The sequence below is a fragment of the Arachis ipaensis genome, chromosome B6, assembly GCF_059453495.1.
Source record: "Arachis ipaensis isolate K30076 ecotype BB chromosome B6, ASM5945349v1, whole genome shotgun sequence".
Classification (NCBI taxonomy): Eukaryota; Viridiplantae; Streptophyta; class Magnoliopsida; order Fabales; family Fabaceae; genus Arachis; species Arachis ipaensis.
In genome coordinates, this window is record NC_142441.1 from 39,736,649 (window position 1) to 39,744,286 (window position 7,638).

The following is a 7,638-nucleotide window of genomic DNA, read 5'->3' on the forward strand; positions in this document are numbered from 1 at the left end:
TGTTGCACCATGATAATAAACTGAGGATTTAGCTCAAAACTGCTGGCTTTGATGGGGGTATACAGATACTACTCCCATATGAAGCAGTAGTTGAGTTAGCATATGATCCCAGAGTCCTTCTGAACTGTTCATTTCCACTTAAGTCCATGATGGAGAAAGGGAGATGATGTGGATTGTAAAATAAAAATTTTATTTATTAATTTTTTATTTTATTTATTTATTTATTTATTTATTTTAAATTAAAGAAATTAAAATAAAGTAAATAGGAAAAATGGTCTAAGTTTCAAAAATTAAAAGATGAGAAATAAAAAAAATTAGAAAACTAAATTAATTAATTAATTAAAAAGTGAATTGAAAAATTATGGGTGAGGATTTTCGAAAAATGGAGAGAGAGGAAGTGGTTAGGAAGTTTTTGAAAAAGATATGTCTTAAAATTAAAGATACTTGTAAGAAAACAAATAAATAAAAGAAAAGATTTGAAAAAGATATTGTTTTAAAATTTTAAAGGTTGAAACTTTCTTAACAAGAAAACACCAAACTTAAAATTTTTTAATCAAATCAATAAAATAGGACAAGTAATTTGAAAATTATATATAAAAAAAGAAAAATATTTTTAAAAATTTTATAAAAAATTTTTGAAAAAATATAAAAAAGAAAATTGAAAAAGAATTTGTTTTGAAAAAGATTTAAAAAGATAAATTTTTAAAATTGAAATTGTGACTTGACTAACAAGAAACTACCAAATTTTAAAAATCTTGACTAAGTCAACCTAAGAAATTCGAAAATGATGAGCAATTAAAGGGAAAGATATTTTTTTTGAATTTAATGAGGAAAGAGAAAAATAATAAAATGACACCAAACTTAGAATCTTCAGATCAAAACAAAGAAAACCAACAAGAAAACTTTGAATGTCAAGATGAACACCAAGAACACTTTGAAAATCAAGATGAACACCAAGAACAAATTTTAAAAATCTTTAAGAAAATAAAAACACAAAGGACACCAAACTTAGAAATTTTTATACTTTGGACACTAATAATTCGAAAATATATAAGATAAACAGCAACAAACACCAAACAAGAAATTTTAAAGATCAAATAAGGAAAATTATCAAGAACAAATTGAAGATCAAGAAAGAACTAAGAACATGTAATTAAAAAAACATGAATAAAAAATAAAAACCTGCAATTAACACCAAACTTAAAACATGAAACTAAACTCAAACAGAAGACTCTATTATCAGCTTATTAATTTTATCTTTTTATTAAAAGTTTTCGAAAATTATCTAGAAAAAGAAAACAAGGATTTTAAAATTTTAACCAAAAATAATAATAGAAGACACAATTTTAGTGACTCTAAACCAAAAAGATAAAATTTTCCTAATCGAAGTTGTCCAAACTCGAACAATCCCCGACAACGGTGCTAAAAACTTGGTGCACGAAATTGTGATTACACTTTTCACAACTCCGCACAACTAACCAACAAGTGCACTGGGTCGTCCAAGTAATACCTTACGTGAGTAAGGGTCGATCCCACGGAGATTGTCGGCTTGAAGCAAGCTATGGTTATCTTATAAATCTTAGTCAGGAGATTAATGATAAAAATGATTTTTGTTTATGAAAAGTAAATAACATGAAATAAATGGTACTTGTGGTTCAGTAGTGATGAGGAACAGGTTGAGGTTTCGGAGATGCTCTGTCGTCTGAATCTCTGCTTTTCTACTGTCTTCTTCTCCAAACACGCATGGCTTCCTTCAATGGCAAGCTGTATGATCCTCTCGGATGAAAAATACCAGGTACAATGTCTGCACGGCTAATCAACTGTCGGATTTCTCGTCTCGGATAAAAAATACCAGGTACAGCTGCCGCACGGCTAATCATCTATCGGTTCTCACTAGCGTCGGAATAGGATCTCTCTATCCTTTTGCACACTGTCACTGCGCCTAACATTCGTGAGTTTGAAGCTCGTCATAGTCATCCCTTCCCAGATCCTACTCAGAATATCACAGACAAGGTTTATACTTTCCGGATCCCAGGAATGCTGCCAATTGGTTCTAGCCTATACCACGGAGGTTCTAATCTCATGGACTCAGTCCGTGGATCAGAGACCCAAGAGATACACACTCAAGCTGTCTCCCAATGACTACGTTGAGCTCAGATAGAACGGGAGTGGTTGTCAGGCATGCGTTCATAGATTTGAGAATAATGATGAGTGTCACGGATCATCATGTTCTCTATATTGAAGTACGAGTGAGTATCTTAGAATAGAATCAAGCGTGATTGAATATAAAACAGTAATAATTGCATTAATCCATTGAAACACAGCAGAGCTCCTCACCCCCACCTATTGGGTTTAGAGACTCATGCCGTAGAAAATACAATAAGAGATGTAAAATGTCATGAGTTACCAAAATAAATCTCTAAAAGTAGTTTTTATACTAAACTAGTAACTTAGGTTTACAAAAAATGAGTAACTAAGTGCAGATAATGCAGAAATCCACCTCCAGGGGCCACTTGGTGTGTGCCTGGGCTGAGCATTGAAGCTTTTACGTGCATAGGCCATTCTTGGAGTTAAACGCTAGCTTGGGTGCCAGTTTGGGCATTTAACTCCAGTTTTGGTGCCAATTCTGGCGTTTTACTCCAGAAAAGGGTCTCTCTCTGGCGTTTAACGCCAGTTTGGGCCATCAAATCTCGGGCAAAATATGAACTATTATATATTGTTGGAAAGCCCAAGATGTCTACTTTCCAACGCAATTGAAAGCGTGCCAAATGGATTTCTGTAGCTCCAAAAAATCCATTTCGAGTGCAGGAGGGTCAGAATCCAACAGCATTTGCAGTCCTTTCTCAGCCTCTGAATCAGATTTTTGCTCAAGTACTTTAATTTCAGCCAGAAAATACCTGAAATTACAGAAAAACACACAAACTCATAGTAAAGTCCAGAAATGTGATTTTTTCATAAAAACTAATAAAAATATAATAAAAAGTAACTAAAACATACTAAAAACTACCTAAAAACAATGCAAAAAAGGGTATAAATTATCCGCTCATCAATGACTCTTTAGGCGTTGAACGCCTATTCTGTATACCGTTACTGGCATTAAACGCCAGTTCCCTTACCATTCTGGGGGTTGAACGCCCAGTAAGGATGTCCTTGCTGGCGTTCAATGCCAGCTTCCTTGCCTGGTCAGGCGTTGAATGCCCAGTGAGGGCTTCCTCACTGGCGTTTGATGAGCGGATAATTTATACCCTTTTTGGCATAGTTTTTACATAGTTTTTAGTATGTTTTAGTTACTTTTTATTATATTTTTATTAGTTTTTATGCAAAAATCACAATTCTGGACTTTACTATGAGTTTGTGTGTTTTTCTATAATTTCAGGTATTTTCTGGCTGAAATTGAGGGACCTGAGCAAAAATCTGACTCAGAGGCTGAGAAAGGACTGCAAATGCTGTTGGATTTTGACCCTCCTGCACTCGAAGTGGATTTTCTGGAGCTACAGAAGCTCAATTGGCGTGCTCTCAATTGCGTTGGAAATTAGACATCTTGGGCTTTCCATAAATGTATAATATTTCATACTTTTTCCGAGATTTGATGGTCCAAACTAGCATCTAAACGCCAGCTAGAGACCTTTTTTTGGCGTAAAACGCCAGAACTGGCACCAGAACTGAAGTTAAACACCCAAAATGGCATCCAAGCTGGCGTTTAACTCTATAAATGGCCTATGCACGTGTAAAGCTCAATGCTTAGCCCAAGCACGTGAGCCCCGGAAGTGGATTTCTGCACTATCTGCACTTAGTTACTTATTTTTTGTAATCTCTATTAACTAGTTTAGTATAAATAGCACTTTTTACTATTGTATTCGCATGTTTGGAAACCCTCTTTTCACTTTTATGTTACAATTGAAGGCTGGCCATTCGGCCATGCCTAGACTTTTTTCTCTTATGTATTTTCTATGGTGGAGTTTCTACACCTCATAGATTAAGGTGTGGAACTCTGCTGTTCTTCATGAATTAATGCAAGTACTATTATTTTTCTTTCAATTCATGCTTACTTCTTCTCCAAGATATACTCTCGTACTTAATTCAGTTAAGTCAGAATGAAGGGATGACCGGTGACAATCACCCACTATCTTCGTTACTCGCTTAGCCAAGATCCACATGCCTGACAACCACAAAGCGGTCTACATGATGTTCAATGTAGTCATTAGACGATAGCCGGAGTATATTCTCTTGGGTCTCTAATACATGGACCGAGTCCGTGAGATTAGGATCTTCGTGGTATAAGCTAGAACCAATTGGCAGCCATTCCTGAGATCTGGAAATTCTAAAGCTTGTTTGTGGTATTTCGAGTTGGACCTGGGAAGGGATGACTGTGACGAGATTTAAACTTGCGAATGTTGGGCGCAGTGATAGTGTGCAAAAGGATAAGGGTCCTATTCTGACGCTAGTGAGAACCGACAGATGATTAGCCGTACAGTAGCTGTACCTGGTATTTTTCATCCGAGACGGGAAATCCGACAGTTGATTAGCCATGCAGAGTTCGTACCTGGTATTTTTCATCCGAGAGGATCAACAGCTTGCCATGGAAGGGAGTACGCATGATTGGAAGAAGGAAATAGGAAAGCAGAGGTTTAGAAGCAACAAAGCATCTCCAAATGCTTATATGAAGTTCCCACCAATGAATTACATAAGTATCTCTATTTTATTTTATGTTTTATTTATCTTTTAATTATCAAAACCTCATAACCAATTGAATCCGCCTAACTGAGATTTACAAGATGACCATAGCTTGCTTCAAGTCGACAATCTCCGTGGGATCGACCCTTACTCACATAAGGTATTACTTGGACGACCCAGTGCACTTGCTGGTTAGTTGTACGGAGTTGTGAAAAGTGTGAATCACAATTTTGTGCTCCAAGTTTTTGGCGCCGTTGCCGGAGATTGTTCGAGTTTGGACAACTGACGGTTCATCTTGTTGCTTAGATTGGGTAATTTTATTTTATGTTTAAGCTTTTTATTTTTATTTTCGAAAAAAATTTACAAAAAAATTTTAGTTTTCGAAAAATTCATAAAAATTTTTAAGAATGAATTCTAGAGCTTCTTCAGATATGTTGAAGTCTGGCTGGCTGTTAAACTATGTCTAATCTTTTGGACCGAGGTTTCCACTTTCCATTGTAGAAAGGACATGTCTGTAATTGTTATGCTAAAGCTTGGCTGGCCATTTGGCCATGTCTAATTCTTTTGGACCGAAGCTTTATACTAACATTGCATGAATCCTGGAATTCTCGTTAAAAATTTTGAATTTCTTATTTCTCTTTTTCCAAAATAAATTTTCGAAAAATATACAAAAAAATTTAATAAAATCGTAAAATTAAAAAAATTTTATGTTTCTTGTTTGAGTCTAGTGTCAAATTTTAAGTTTGGTGTCAATTGCATGTTTTTAATTTTCTTAAAATTTTCGAAAATTCATCATATGTTCTTTTTTGATCTTCAAGTTGTTCTTGGTGATTTTCCTTGTTTGATATTTAATTTTTCTTGTTTTGTGTCTTTTCTTATTTTTCATATGTATTTTCGAATTCATAGTGTCTAAAGTTTAAAAATTTCTAAGTTTGGTGTCTTGCATGTGTTTCTTTTCTTAAAAATTTTCAAAAAAAAAAGTGTTCTTGGTGTTCTTCTTGACATTCAAAATGTTCTTGCATGCATTTATTGTTTTGATCTTAAATTTTTATGTTTTGTTTCATTTTTGTTGTTTAATGAAGAAAGAGAAAAACAACAAAATAATATTTCTTCATTAATTCAAAAAAATAAAAAATAATATCTTTTCCTTATTTCACTCATAAATTTCGAAATTTTGGGATTGACTTAGTCAAAATTTTTAAAATTTAGTTGTTTCTTGTTAGTCAAGTCAAAATTTCAAATTAAAAAAAAAACTTTATCTTTTCAAATCTTTTTCAAAAATCATATCTTTTTTATTTTTCTTTCATGTTTTCCGAAATTTTTTTTTAATTTTCAAAATCTTTCTCTTAATTTTATTTCATAATTTTCGAAATTATTGCTAACATTTAATGTCTTGATTCAAAAATTTCAAGTTTGTTACTTTTCTGTTAAGAAAGGTTCAATCTTTAAATTTTAGAATCATATCTTTTAGTTTCTTGTTAGTCAAGTCATCAACTTTAATTTTCAAAATCAAATATTTTTAAATTTCTTTTTCAAATCTTTTTCAAAATAGATTTCAATCATATCTTTTTCAAAACTTAATTTCAAAATCTTTTTCTAACTTCTTACCCTTTCAAAATTCATTTTCAAATCTTTTTCAATTAACCACTTGACTTGTTTGTTTTAATTTAAAAAAAAAAGTTTTCTTATCTTTTTCAAAACCACCTAATTACTTTTCCACTTCTAATTTTCGAAAATCACTAACCACTTTTTCAAAATTCTTTTTAATTAACTAATTGTTTTAATTTCTAATTTTATTTTATTTCTTTTCTTAAATTTCGAATTCTAACTAATAATTAAAATAAAAACAAAAATATTTTTCTTTTATTTTAATTAATATTTGAATACTCTCTCTCTCATCTCTTTCTATTTATTTTATTTATTTACTAACACTTCTCTTCTACTCATAATTCGAACCCTCTCCCTCTCTCTGTGTTCGAATTCCTCTTATCCCCTCTCTACCTTATTCTTCTATTCTTCCATTCTTCTACTCACATAAAGGAATCTCTATACTGTGACATAGAGGATTCCTCTTCCCTCTTTGTTCTCTTCTATTTCATATGAGCAGGAACAAGGATAAGAATATTCTTGTTGAAGCTGATCCTGAACCTGAAAGGACTCTGAAGAGGAAGCTAAAAGAAGCTAAAGCACAACACTCTGGAGAGGAACTTACAAAAATTTTCAAAAAAGAAGAAGTCATGGCAGCCGAACCCAATAACAATGGTGAAGATACAAGGAAGATGCTTGGTGACTTTACTGCACCAACTTCCGACTTCTATGGAAGAAGCATCTCAATTCCTGCAATTGGAGCAAACAACTTTGAGCTTAAGCCTCAATTAGTTTCTCTAATGCAGCAGAATTGCGAGTTTCATGGACTTCCATTGGAAGATCCTCATCAGTTCTTAGCTGAATTCTTGTAAATCTGTGACACTGTTAAGACCAATGGGGTTAATCCCGAGGTCTACAGACTTATGCTTTTCCCCTTTGCTGTATGAGACAGAGCTAGGATATGGTTGGACTCACAACCTAAAGAAAGCCTGAACTCTTGGGAAAAGTTGGTCAATGCTTTCTTGGCCAAATTCTTTCAACCTCAAAAGATGAGTAAACTTAGAGTGGAAGTAAAAACCTTTAGACAGAAGGAAGGTGAATCCCTCTATGAAGCTTGGGAAAGATACAAGCAATTGATCAGAAGGTGTCCTTCTGACATGCTTTCAGAATGGAGCATCTTATGTATATTCTATGATGTCTGTCTGAATTGTCCAAGATGTCATTGGACCACTCTACTGGTGGATCTCTTTATCTGAAGAAAACACCTGCAGAAGCCCAGAAACTCATTAAAATGGTTGCAAATAACCAGTTCATGTATACTTCTGAAAGAAATCCTGTGAATAATGGGATGACTCAGAAGAAAGGAGTTCTTAAGAT

General features: G+C 33.4%; 1 non-coding gene across 1 annotated transcript; it reads right to left on the reverse strand.

Moving 5' to 3' along the window:
* Nucleotides 1-7,316: 7,316 nt before the first annotated feature.
* Nucleotides 7,317-7,424, reverse strand: LOC148555234 (small nucleolar RNA R71). The gene has a single exon (XR_015887548.1). It is a non-coding gene; the product is annotated as a small nucleolar RNA R71 (small nucleolar RNA).
* Between the last annotated feature and the right edge of the window lie 214 nt (nucleotides 7,425-7,638).